The following is a 14,301-nucleotide window of genomic DNA, read 5'->3' as shown; positions in this document are numbered from 1 at the left end:
AAGTGTAAAAGACAGTGACTCCTGGTTTAAAAAACTTTAAGAGAGTCAGACAAAGAGGCCTAATGTTACATAGCCTCAACAAAACTAGAGGCTATCAAATGAAATGCCGTTACCACGTTTGTTTGAACTGTGGGCGTTGAAAACTTCATGTTTTTTGTGAAAAATATTTTGACGGGAAAGAGAGAAAAACTCGCTTGTCATCAGGAAAGCAGTCAGTTATCAGCATCGGAAATTTTTTTCAAAACAGAGTCCAATGGGAGGAGAACCAGTAGGAACCACCGGAAAAACACAGTATCCATGTTTTGTTCCAGGCACATGAATGTAACTGCAGCGCTGCTCAAAACAAGTTCACATGGAAAATTCTGCAGTATATGAGGTTGTTTTTCTATAAGGAAAACGATATGGAATATTTCACGCCCACAGCAGGACATTAGGGAGCTTGATTGCCCGAGTCAACACACACACATACACACATACACACGCACACACACACAGACACACGTACTGACCTCCTGACTGTGGCACACTGAGAGGATATGCTGTCAAAAGGACAAGTTGCCATCCCACGAATTCCTTTAGTTTCCTGTCACAATCTGTCTTTGTTTTCTGTCAGTCTCTGCGGTATACGCGGGGGAGAAAACCGTCTACACACAAGACTTGTGTTTGACTCTGTGGCTGGGTTATGCAATTTTGATATCATTAGTTTATTTTTTTTTGCTTAATATATTGCATGATGAATCCTATATAAAATTTAAGCTCAATTCACACACATGCACCATTCACTAACCTCCCCCACATTTACTGTTGCCTATCAAGCTTTCAGCTTTCACATGACACATAAGGAGTTAAAGATAACGGGGGCAGACTATCCGTTAATGTTTTTTAAACACTGTGGGTCCTTGCTTTCACACAGGGGCAGGCTTTTCCTTTCTAGCTGGCGACTATCATACTTTATCAGCAATAGCTGGCTAATTAAACTAATGTTAGCTTCATGAGTTGGTTAAAAACGCTGTCTCCAACTGACTAAAATGAGAACCTTGTAATAGAGGTCTTGAACAATAATTTGATGACGACATACTTGATACAGTGATATAAGGCTGAGGCTACGAGCTGCATGTTTCAGGTAAAGAATCAGCATCATCACGATCCATATGGAAGTCAGAGAATTAAATAAACCGCATTGCTCTCGTATTGCAGTGTGGAGCTAGTTAGACCTGGTATTATATGGAAAGATTTTCAATTTCAATCTTACATAAGCCTCTTAACATTTTCATTTATTCATTTGGTGGACGCTATTGTCCAAAGCGACGTAACTGAGGTCCACCCCAAGCCACAAGTATGTTGCTGCTTAGCTTTCATGAGCAAGAGTGTTTAGATTTATGCTTTGTTGTTTGTCTTTTCATACAGTATGTTTTCAATTTTAATGTCACAAACTATGTAGTAAGCAAGTTAGCTGGACATGCTAACATGTTTGTGTGTTTGCAGTGTTTGTAATTTTACAAACACTGTGTAATTTATTTACTACACTTTTGCTCTTCTACTTGGTTTTGGAAAGAGCGGAAACTGCACTCCCTCTCTCTAAATGCTGAGCATACTACAGCCCCATGCATTGTTTCAACATAGAAAAGCTGGACAGACCTGCCATGGCTACTTCTGGTTTCTAAGCTATGATTAGACAATCACTGTTTAGTCAGCTGAAAAGTTTGTCGTAGTGATGGAAAATCAACACTTTGTTTTTCAATTGATTATATCTGACAAAACAGGCCTGTTTTACAACTTTGCACAACATTTTCTTAGATTTCATTTCTCTACTGTTCCTCCCTGCTTTTAAAGTCTGATCTGCCAGTGAACCTGAGAAGTACAGCATGCTGTGCTATATACATTTCACATTTTGTCAGTAGATTACCCTTTTATAAACATTTGGCCCACAAACTGGAATGATGAGATGATTCAGATCCAGACATGCTTGAATGTTGTTTTACATGATGTGCTAAATTGATTTGTCATCATTATCTAAATTATAAAATAACAATTATTATCATAAATTTGGCAGTAGTGGTGTGTCTTCATGTCTGAGAATGAAGACATACCAGTTTATACATTTTTGTGTATGTCACACAGGCACATGTGTACATATTTCCCTCTGCATGCGGCCGCTGGCAGTGGCGTTGGCAGTTGAGGAAACTAGATCGCAGCCTGTTGAATAATTGAGCGGTGGCCTACTGCGATGGATGGATCACGACTGCTGTTAACCCTTTCACAGCCAAGGATCACTGGCTCATGGCTAGCACACAAAACAATGAAGTGTGTTTTGGCGTGCGTGTGCGCGTGCGCCTTTGAGTTGCTACAAAGAAACTTTTAATCCAGTGTGTATACATATGTGTGTGTGTAAGGCATTTTGACAACAGTGCTTTCACTTGCATGCAGCCCATAGAGGATTATTGTAAACATCTCTATTCTAATAAATCCAGAGGTCAAGTTTCCTTTGAGCAATGAATCACAAATATGCAGTTTTTCCTGCTGAGTTTGTTTTGCTAAAGGCAGATGTGAAAATATTTGCCAGAGTGCCAGCATATATAAACAATTTTCAGTTTAACATGGGTGTACTGCAAACACACTCCCTATTGTGGATAAATTACCTATTTATTGACCAAAAACACTACCATCTACTGAATGTAAGTACTAGGTAAAGTAAAAGAAAACCTTACAATCAGCATGTATACATATTAAACACATTGAAAAACAGTCAATCAATGGATGGCAGGTTAAACAGACAAGAAAGCATTGTGTCAAACCATTTTCAGGGAAAATCCAGTTTTAATTCCATGGCCCTGATGTAATTTTTTATGACTTTCCATAACTCTACCAGAGTTCTTCCATGACCTAAAAACTGTTATTTCTCAGCTTGGAAAAGTTCAGCTGGAGTCGACAGCAAGTTTTCCAGCTGGGCTTGCTGTATGTAGAAATTACCTTAAGCCTACAGTGTTCAAAACAGCTGAAAACAATGACTTCTGAATAAAAAGTCAACCTAAGCTGGAGGATACATTCTAGTGTATTCCTGTAACAAACCATCATTTGCAATTTTTTTAACAATTTACTTGTCCAGGTGTTCAACACCCAAATGATTTTACAACTAATACTGCACTTTACCTAACTAGCTCTCTCCTGCAATACACGGAAAGCTGCTGCTCCTTTATTTCCACACATTCTATGGATCATCAGCTGGTGAGGATGCTGACTTTTTGACTGGAACATGCAGATTTAACATCAAACTTTACACATGATTTTATGTATGTAGCCATCAAGTGCATATTTAAGAGCTGCCCTCTTTAGTTACTGTTGACAGCCAAACAATAACAGTATCTAAAGGATGGGGCTTAGTGCTTCAAATTTTTACAGTGTCCTTACACACCAAACATGCTTGTTTTATCCCACATGTTAAGTGAATATTAAATTCTCCATGTTTTTTAAGTTGTGAGGGCACATCAAACACAATATCTTGATTTGCACGCTGCATGGTAAGATTACATGTCTGCATTTAGATTGTCAAGATGATCTGAAATGCCGACAAAGGGACGTTTCCTGGAATCAGCAGTAAGCCGGGTAGCTGTCAGCCTAAGGTCCAGAGTTTATCTATGTTGCTGATGTTGCATGACGCAGGTGAAGTGCAAAACAACAGTAGCACGTGCGACTTGTTCTGGAGAGGTGGAACCAGTAGAGCCAATTCCATCTGTTAGAGAGAGCAGGTGTAACTTTTTAAAATGAGGTGAGACAAACTTATTGAACATAAATATTTTGAAGTGTTTTGTCTGTGTCTCTGTTACAGCATTGTTTCAAGTGTTACCAAAGCCCATATGAGGATCATTTTAAACTTTTAACTTTACCAAATTAAGAAAATTGCTGTGTCTCAGGATGATCTACTGGGATTTTCACGCTCAACCATCTCTGGGTTTACAGAGAATGGTCTGAAAAAGAGAAAATATCCAGTGAGCGGCAGTTGTGTGGACAAAAATGCCTTGTTGATGTCAGAGGTCAGAAGAGGTAACAGTAATTCAAATAACTACTCGTTACAACCAAGCAGTGGCGCCCCAAGAAAAGTTTCCTTGGGGTGGCCAGATGGGGCCACTAAAAATCCTGAGGTGGCACACTAAACCAAAAGCCATAACTGAATTTCAGGAATTCTATTATGCAGAATATAGACTAGTTGAATACTACATAAAAATATGATTTAAGGAATCACACTGATATACTTTGGTTTCTTATTTTACAGTTAAAATTGTCTAATGTCCATAGACTCAAACCAGTTCATTTAACATTCCATAAAAATCCTGTTTGATGTGTTATCTGTATGTGTTAGGCAATTAATTGTTCTTTAAATAGGCAAGTTAACCTTTTCCTTAAAAAGACAAATACAGCTTTTATTTGTAGGAGTGCATTGACAGGGAGAAACAAAACATTTACTGGGAGCAAGCCTACTCAAGTTTACAGACATCATGGAGCATAAATATTTTTCTTTTAATATTTCTAACAATTCAAATTGAAATATACGATATATGTCTGTATGGAGTTGTAAATATTTGTTTAAATTTGGTTTGGTGTTATTCTTGTTACAAACAACTAGGCTAGTTATTCTTGAAATATCCCACTTTTTAACAACGTTTTAGGGATCCAGAGCCTTTCTATAGCCGCTTTCCACAGAGATCCTGCAATCAAAACGGAAAGAATGTCCGTCAATATATATCCCATTACCAGCTCTGTACCTTTCATACAGCGCAGCGAGCCAACATATTGGCCTCATAATAAGGCAGTATGACAGCGGCTATATGACAACAACATCATGACAACAACAGTAATCCGTAGCCTAGTCTCAACCGATCCAGCACAACAATTTGCCCATGCAGGGACCAGCAGCTGAGTCAGGATGATAAAAGATGCTTTCACTCACCAGAGGCCTCACGTGAGGAGAAAGGCGGCCCGGCGGTTTTTCCTCTGGGCAAACTTCTGCGTGACTGAAGTTTTTCAGACAGTCCGCCGACTCATCGTGGCCCCGCAGTGTTTGTTGTACTACTCACTGTTCACATGTTTTGCAATCCTTTCACAAAGATGCAGGTGAAAACAGGCACAGGACGGTCTCCCTCGAAGCATAACGTTAACAGCCAGTCACACACGGCGCTGTCAGGGGCTCCAGTGTTCATATGATGTTAGCTTGCTGTTAGCGATCGTGCTAACCTTTTGCTGTCTGCAGACTATTAGCTCTCACACACAGTACAATACACAAAACTGTTTAGCAGTGTGACAAACTTATTATTTAACTATTTTACTACTAACTGCCTCTAAATTAAATTAGACTTTTCTTTCTTCTGCAGCTTGTTGGTGCCTCCACAGAAAACATACACGTTCGGCACAACACCGGTGTACTCCGCTCTGCTCTGCCTGTTTGTCCTGCCCCTTAACCAGTCACAATTTTAGAAACGTTATTGCCATCTACATGGACAAATCGGAGGCATCTCCTAAAATAAACATCATAGTCTGTCACACCTCAGGGTCAGAGGTTACCCTCTTAAAGTGACAGAGCCTAATATGAGAACACCTGGATGCTGCTATTCAGCTTTTAACTCAAACCAAGGGGTTACATAATATATACAGTATATAGCATTTTTATGCATATGCTCCTTGCCAGGCCCACCCCTGGCGGCGCCATTGCAACCAAGGTACACAGGATACCATCTCTGAACGCACAACACTTGAAGTAGACGGGCTACAGCAGCAGAAGATCACACCGGGTGCCACTCTTGTCAGCTAAGAACAGGAAACTGAGGATACAATTTGCACAGGCTCACCTAAATTGGACAAAAGATTAGAAAAGGTTGCCTGGTCTGGTGAGTCTCAATTTCAGCTGCAACATTCAGATGGTAGGGTCATTCTGGCTCCGAAACTGTGAATGTGTGTGTGTCTGCCCCACATGCAGCTGCTTTAAGTGTTGCTCAGTCAGAGAGGAAAAGAGTAGATTGGCCAGTTGACTGTGGGCGAGAAAGAGAGAGGAGTGGTGAAAGGAACAAGAGAGAAAGGAAATCACAGGCATCTGGAGAAAAGCAGAGAGGGATTTGGAGCTTGTAAAAATGAACATGATGAGGATTGGAAAAAGAAGCGACAGGAGTGAGCAACGGAAGAGAGAAGGACTCAGCAAGATAAAGAGAAATAGGGCAGGCGCCGAAGGAGATGATGCACAGCATGTGGAGGGCAGGAAGAAGAGAGAGCAGAGAGAACATGAGAACACGAGGACTGGCCAGAGATCTCGATAACCAACAGTTTGTCCCACTGATGTTGTGGTGGCTTGCGTAACAGCTCAGTAATATGAAAGCTAGCTGTGTGTGTTTGTGTGTCTAGCAGTGCTCTACTAGGACATGACCTGCTGAGATATGTTTACAAAGTCCCCTGCCTTTCTGCAGTGTGTGTGTGTGTGTTACGTGCGATACCTGCTGTTTAAGTGTTTCCTGAGATCATAACTCAGGCGTGAGTGAAAGGGAAAGGTTAAATGTGTTAAAAACAAGAATGAATTTGCCTTCTGGAAAAAAGTATAAAGTGAGGAGCAGACGCTAGGGAGCAACATGATCAGATAGGAAAACTGATGTACTGTACAGTTCTCTGCAGACAGTAGTCAGATCTATCATTGCACCTACTTGAAACAGAGTTCTGGGTTAATGGATACCACAGGTTCACCATGCACAGTTTAACCCCTGCTATTTAACACGTATTTAGTGGATTAAAATAATAGTTTTACATTTTCCATGCACATCCTAATAAATGTTATTGTCTGTGCAGTAAAAATGAAGCCAGTTGGCTTAGCTAAGCATAAAGACTGGAAAAAGGTGGAAACAGTTACCCTTGTTCTGTCTGATAAAAAAAAATCAACTACAAGCACCTTTAAACCTCACAAATTAACACATATCTTTAAGGGTTATGTGCCAGAGGTCTCTGGTTGCTGGTTGTCTTTCACAATTTACAAGTTTCTAAATGTGTCTTCGCTTTAAATGGACAGAGGCAACATTTCTCTCTTCATAGAAAGTCCAAAGAGTGAGAAATTAATGATAGATGGAAAATAAATGATGTTACTGGAATAGGTCTAGAAACTCTTCTAGCTAACAAGGAAGGATTATTAGCCTGCAATTGCATTGCACTGTAAAACTGATGAGCTGCTTGTAAAATTCTTCCCAAATATCCGATGCAGCTGGCAGGGAGGTACATTTTTGTTGTTGTTGAACACCTATTCAAGATGACCTAAGCTTAACTGCCTGGCTGACTGAAAAGCTGCGGCTGAAGCTGCAAAACTCCTGTGAGAGCAAACATATTGTAAAGGGGGTTGTAGCTCGAGGCTGAGCTGTCACTGAGCACATATGAGATCACGATGTATATGAGGGGACGCAGCTTTTTTTTTTATTAGCACAGAACGATGTTTTGATGCTGAAATGATTACGCTCTGCCTTCACACAGCCCTCCACAATGTCACTTCATGCCATAAAGAAGTCTAAAGCAAACAATTACCCAACATGTGTGATCTAAAAACAAATAGTCTTGGTGATGCCAAAAATGTTAGATTAAAACATTTACAACAGTTTCTGCATCTGTAAAGTTTAAAATAGATCTTAATTTAGCAGTATTTCTGGGGTAATAAAAACATGATTGGACAAGCTTAGTGATAAATTGCTCAAAAACATGAATTGCAATTCAAGAGGATATCTAGAATTCTTACAACAGACTTGATATGTTGTGATAGGTAGTGTGATATGTATATATATACACATATATGTATACATATATATATATATATATGGGCTGGGCATGTTAATTAATTAACACCGACAATTATTTTATTGCAGTTTTTATTATTATTATTATTTTGGAAGTCCGTTTCTCACTGGCTCTGAATACACATACAGTCAAACCATGGGTCACAGGAGGGGAGCCTAAAATCACCCACCCAAACAAGCAGCGGAGGAGGCTTCAGCAGACTACGTTGGATACAGTGTGTGGGAGAAGTAGACAAACAAAAGCAAGACAAGCGATCAAATGCCATAGCGAAGTTACCCACAGCATGCTGATTAGTATTGGGGAAGATCTTAGAAACGTTCTTAAAATCACAATATAGTCGTTTGGCCCCACAGGGTTGCTCTTTCCTCAGGTGAACAGGAGACAAGCGCTCCGTGAGTAAACAGGCGCTCTATGGACAGTAACCATGGCAAAATTATAAGCTACATAACTTTACCTGAGAGGCCTTCATCTAGTTTTGCGGCTCTGCCATGCAAATTCCCTCTTGTTGATGTCCTATTTAGTAAACAGTAATAGATTCTGGAAACTCACAAACAGCGAGGATCAGACTCTCTTCCAATGACTCCACTCTAACAAGGACACTTGCTATTGAACATAGACTGTCTATGCTGCTCCCTGATAAAAGAAAAATGTTTCTGCTGATACCTGTTCAGAAGAAAAGCCCATCACGTGGCAGCGACTCATTTAGACATGTAGACCTGGCTGAATTTTAAACCGAGCATAAGAATTTGGGAAGAAAGGAGATTTAAGTGACTTTAAACGTGGCATGGTTGTTGGTGCAAGACTGAATATTTCAGAAAATGCTGATCTACTGAGATTTTCATGCACAACCATCTCTAGGGTTTACAGAGAATGGTCCAAAAAGAGAAAATATCCAGTGAGCGGCAGTTGTGTGGACAAAAATGCCTTGTTGATATCAGAGGTCAGAGGAGAGTGGGTAGACTGGTTCAAGATGACAGAAAGGCAACAGTAATTCAAATATCCACTTTTTACAACAAAGGTATGCAGAATACCATCTCTGAATGCACAACACGTCGAACCTTGAAGCAGATGGGCTACAGCTAGCTGGTTTACAGCAGCAGAAGACCACACCGGGTGCCGCTCCTGTCAGCTGAGAACTGGAATCTGAGGCTACAATTCGCACAGGTTCACCAAAATTAGACAATAGATAATTGGAAAAACGACAGGTCTGATGAGTCCCGAGTTCAGCTGTGACATTCAGATGCTAGGGTCAGAATTTGGCATAAACAACATGAAAGCATGGATCCATCCTACCTTGTATCAGCGGTTCAGGTTGGTAGTGGTGGTGTAATGGTGGGGAGGATATTTTCTTGGCACACTTTGGCCCCCTTAGGACCAACTGAGCATTGTTTAAATGCGACAGCCTGCCTGAGTATTGTTGCTGACCATTTCCATTCCTTTATGACCACAGTGTACCCATCTTCTGATGGCTACTTCGAGCAGGATAATGCACCATGTCACAAAGCTCAAATCATGTCAAACTGGTTTCTTGAACATGACAATGAGTTCACTGAACTCCAATGGCCTCCACGGTCAACAGATCTCAATCCAATAGAGCACCTTGGGATGTGGTGAAATGGGAGATTTGCATCATGGATGTGCAGCCAACAAATCTGCAGCATCTTTGTGATGCTGTCATGTCAATATGGACCAAAGTCTTTGAGGAATGTTTCCAACACCTTGTTTAAAGTATGTCATGAAGAATTAATTCAGTTCTGGAGGCAAAAGGGGGTTAGGGTTGGATCCAGTTTCATGGAGCGCCATCAAAAAGGAGCTAGCTGGTTTAGGGGGACAATAAATAACAGCAGTTTAAACATGCGGAAGAAGAAAAACCACTGCAAGCTATTAGGTTGTATTTGAAAAGCCTCCTATAGACAGTAACAAGGCCACCACCATTATCGCAATCTCTAGGGTGGCTAATGCAATAATAATCTGAGGGGCACGGTTCAGCAAGATGGCTGTGATCACCTGATTCTGTTAAAAAACAGAAAATCAGTAGAACAGATAAAATCTTTTAAAATTAAAGTTTTGTGGGAGGGGGTCTGACATAGAGGGGGGCGGCAGAGTGGCCCCCTGCTGTCTCCAGTCTAATGTGTAAAATCAAACTGTACATGTGCACATATGTTGCAGTTTTAGCCCATTAGTTATATGAACATAACAATGGCTACATGCTCTACTCCACAAAACAATAATGTAAAGAATTAATGCAAAAAAACACTGATGTGGTCCGTTTATTGTAAAACTGTATTTCTAATTGCATCACATTCAATCAAATTTCTGTCTCCATGTTGCTGTGTCTTGGCTCTGGCTGTTCTCAGGTCAGCTGCGGCTCTGAACTCTGTGTGTGGAATTACTGAGAAGGAAAAGGTGTTACTAGGGATCTACACAACATACTGCCTCAAACTGAGTCCAAAGTCTTTATACGGATCCCAGAAAATTCTGGGTTGTGTTCCTCATTGAAATATGAATTAAAATGTTTTTCTGATTTTCCTAGCTTTAAAACATGAGACTACCAACTGCTTGAGTTTAAACCTGTAGCCACCATATAAAAGACTAAATAGGACCATAATTAACATGGTTTGTCATTATAAGGCTTTGTTAACTCTTGATGCCAAACATGGCAACACCTGTGTGTGTACAAGTCACAGTGCTCCAGCCTTTCTATGAGAGAGTACACAGCTTTAGTTTCCATGAGAACCTGCTGCATGAAGTTGATTTAATTTTCATGGGCCTGTTTCATGCTGCAACAGCTGGTGGACACGTCAGAAGGACAAGGATCAAAAGCCCTGATGCAGACAATTAAACTGATTAAATTGAATATCAAAATGATACTCAATATAAGCACCCAGATAACTAACCTACATTGAAAATTGCTCTTTTCGTCATCGATCCATAATGACTGCATAAATACTACTACTGTACAGTAACAGTGTCTCTACATATCCGTCTGTGTTTCATTTTCACTGTCAGCACATATCATGAGGAAGTTAGTGAAACTATGCAAAGGCAGAAAGAAAGCGGAGAGAGAGAGAGAAGAAAGATGGCAAATCAACAGGTGGTTTAAACCCCTGTGGTACATTTTTTACAGCTGTCTCCCACTATCTATCTGCTCTTCCTTAATCTATTTATTTTGCGCTGCACACATCCACACTCTATGTCATGGTATGTCATATCTTCTTTCTGCCCAAATTCGTTCACTTTCTCTCAATTCAATTTCTGTCCCTTTCTTATCTTTGAGTACCTCATGTTACAACACATCCACATGTATTGAAGTGGCTGCAGAATCCAACAATTCTGCCTATTTGCATTTTAATGTCATGTCAAATTGTGTGGGTTGTTACCAATGCTGATATATTCAGCAGTTATCTGCTGCTTGTGAGTGTGTGTGTGTGTGTGTGTCACAGTTGAGGGAGTGAGGTTTTAAAAGTGAATGCAGCTATTTTCTTCTCTCTTCTTTTCTGGTTATTTTAATCTATCATTGGATTAAAATCTGTTTTTTCCATTCAATTCTTGTCAGTTTGTCCCTCTACCTTAACGCGTGTGTGACCGGACAGCAGTTGAGGATGGTGATGTAATGTGTGTGTGTGTGTGTGTGTGTGTGTCCACACCCCTGTTATCAGTGTGCCACAGATATCTCTCGTCCCTTGGTGAGAGACGAGGAATGTGCTAGAGACAGAGAATCTGAAGAGCATAAGGTGGTGGTTGTGGTGGTGGGGGGGTTCTCATTGTTTTTGTCTATGTAAGAAATGTGTGTGTGTGTGTGTGTGTGTGTGTGTGTGTGTGAAGTGGGTATGTATGTAGAGTTGAAACCATTAACTGAGAAGTAGTTTAGGTAATTTTGTAAACAATTTTTTCTTAGTTTTCTGTGATGGTAAACTGAATATATTTGGTGTTTGGACTGTGGGATAGACAAATAAAGACATTTACAGAAGAGCTAGATGATATTAGCTTATTATAACTAGGTCTGAGGCCATTGACAAACACTGTCTCTATTAGCACTTACATGTTTATTTCTAAACTGTAAAATGTCCCACTCAGTATATCTTGGTATAAAATTGAAGGCATCTGTATCAAGACTGTGTGTATCAAGTCAGCTGATATATCATTATCAGATTTTATAATCTCTCAAATATCAATATCAGTATCGGTATCTGCCTCAAATATTTTTGTAAACTTGAAGACAATTTTTTCTATCATTTTATAGACCAAGCACATATTTGATTGATTGGGAAATGAGTCAACAGATTAATCGATAATGAAATTAATCATCAGTTGCTGTTCTATGTGTGTTGTGTATTTAAACCTCTGGGCCCAGGAGAGGTACTCTATTTTTGACATCACGCAAGCTCTGTGGGGGAGGCCTCATAGATGACACCAGGCCAAAGATTTACGCAGTTCTGTGTGTGTGTGTGTGTGTGTGTGTGTGTGTGTGTGTGTGTGCGCAAGAGCCAGCAGATGGATATACATTTCTCGCTCTCACTTTCCAAAGCACGATGAAGAAATTAGAGGGGATTCCTGTCACATCCTCATACTTTAATGCTCGCCAACTTCACCTCACACGCACATAAACTACACCTCCCCCTCCAATTTGACAAGTATTACTCAAGCATCAAAAAATTCCCAGTTGATCCATAAGGATACAAAGCCTCTCTCCCATCACGCCTAATCAACTCCCACGGACGAAGAAAAGGACGGCTGCAATTAAACTGATCCAACATGCTGATGTGTGAGCTGAGCAAATGAGAGCAGCGCCAGTGGGACAACAACAAACCAACCCCTGAGTGTGTTTTTTTATAAAGTGTGTATGAACACTGCGTGGATTGATGTGTGGGAATGTACGCTGGCTCACAGCTGTGACCAGATGCAAACTGAACATGTGAAGGTGCTGAACGTGGGTGAGTGGTCAGGAGTGAGAATAACAGCCTGGAATCCAGCTACTGAATGGATCAACCTTTGAAACAGCACAGTTGTGACAACAAGCCTGAAGCCGAGTGTAATTGTGCGCTTGCCAAATCATTAACACATGACAATAGCAACACACTATGTGCAAGGCTCTCTTCACAGCTTTCAGTGACTTAAGCATGAAGTGTAGCAATGAAGAATTCCTTGCAACCTGCCTCTCAAGGTCTCTCTCGTAGCAGCACATTGATCGATCCTCGGCCTGGCTACAGCCGACCTACACTCCACTGATATTCCCACATGCAACAACTGATATAGTAGATAAAAGATGAGATTAAGAAAATGGAAACAGAGGAGCAGAGTGAGTTTTCCAAACATTTGCTGGGGTAGGCCCCAAAATCCCAAAGTTCTAGGAATAATGCCAGTGTTAATGATTTCAAAAAGGATTTTAAAGATCAGTTCCAGATGGTAGGAGTCAAAGATGGCAGGAGACAGGAGGCCTGTTTTTCCATATTCTGACCCAGTGAGGACTATACAAAAGTAGTGCAATCTATAAATATTGCAGAACATTTAGGTCAACTTCTTAATTGCTACAGTTACAATTATATAGTAAGATATGAGGAGTTCAGTAAAGAAATGTTACAGCTTCATAATCTGTATGGGTTGGGTGATAATAATAATAATAATAATAATAATAATAATAATAATAATAATAATAAGCTTTGTTTGCTTCACAGTAAAAACGCAAAAACAAACACAAAAAAGTTACATGGCACAGAAAGACCAATTAATGCAGAAATGCAAGTTTACAAAAATTAGCTTTATTTATTATTATTTATTTATTTATAATAAGTCAACAAGACAAATTTCATTATTTTAAGACTGTGTCAGGGGACTACTGAGTGAGGATGAGTGCAGAGGGAACCAGTTAATCAAATTCATCATTGAATTGTGAAGTGTTTAATGACCCAAACAAGATTATTTTATATTTTTCGTCACTTAATTGGAGGAAGATATCAGACAGGGTTCAATTTATATTTACCATCAGACTGCTGATTTTAAAGTTGCGTGTCATCGGCATAGCAATGAAAAGAAAAGTTATAGACTACATTATTATTTATTGGCAGTGTCCGAAACTCCTGCAATAGAATACAAATTAAGATAGCATAGCATAATTCATCAGTGCACCTTACGTAGATCATTCTCAGTGCTATGCTTTGCTTGAAAACCAGATTGAAACTTGAGATCACGGATAAGGAGGTGGTTCCTTGTTATTTACTATCTAATTATGTAAACAGTGTAACTTAATCCATGACAGAGTGACCAAGACATTTCCTGTAGAAGTCAAACATTCTTCTGGGTTAACAAAGGCAACATTTGAGTATAATATCAGCTCAGCATGGGGAGACCCACAGCTGTGTTCACTCTCACGAACACCCACACACATTTAATGCAATACACTCTGTTGTTCATGTCCCTCCTACATCACCCACCTTTCTAATTCCCCTCTTTCTTGTTCTTAATTCCCCAGACACACACGCCCTCATTCTCCAC

The 14,301-nt window shown here is 40.0% G+C and overlaps 1 pseudogene; it reads right to left on the bottom strand.

The window, feature by feature from the left end:
* Window positions 1-14,301, bottom strand: part of LOC119888256 — a 36,640-nt pseudogene that overhangs the window by 12,088 nt on the left and 10,251 nt on the right.

This window comes from Micropterus salmoides, unplaced genomic scaffold (genome assembly GCF_014851395.1).
Source record: "Micropterus salmoides isolate LMB-PRFRI ecotype aquatic unplaced genomic scaffold, ASM1485139v1 Ms_hic_scaffold_10, whole genome shotgun sequence".
Lineage (NCBI taxonomy): Eukaryota > Metazoa > Chordata > Actinopteri > Centrarchiformes > Centrarchidae > Micropterus > Micropterus salmoides.
Note: the sequence above shows the minus strand (reverse complement) of the source record. Positions and strands in the feature narration are given on the sequence as shown.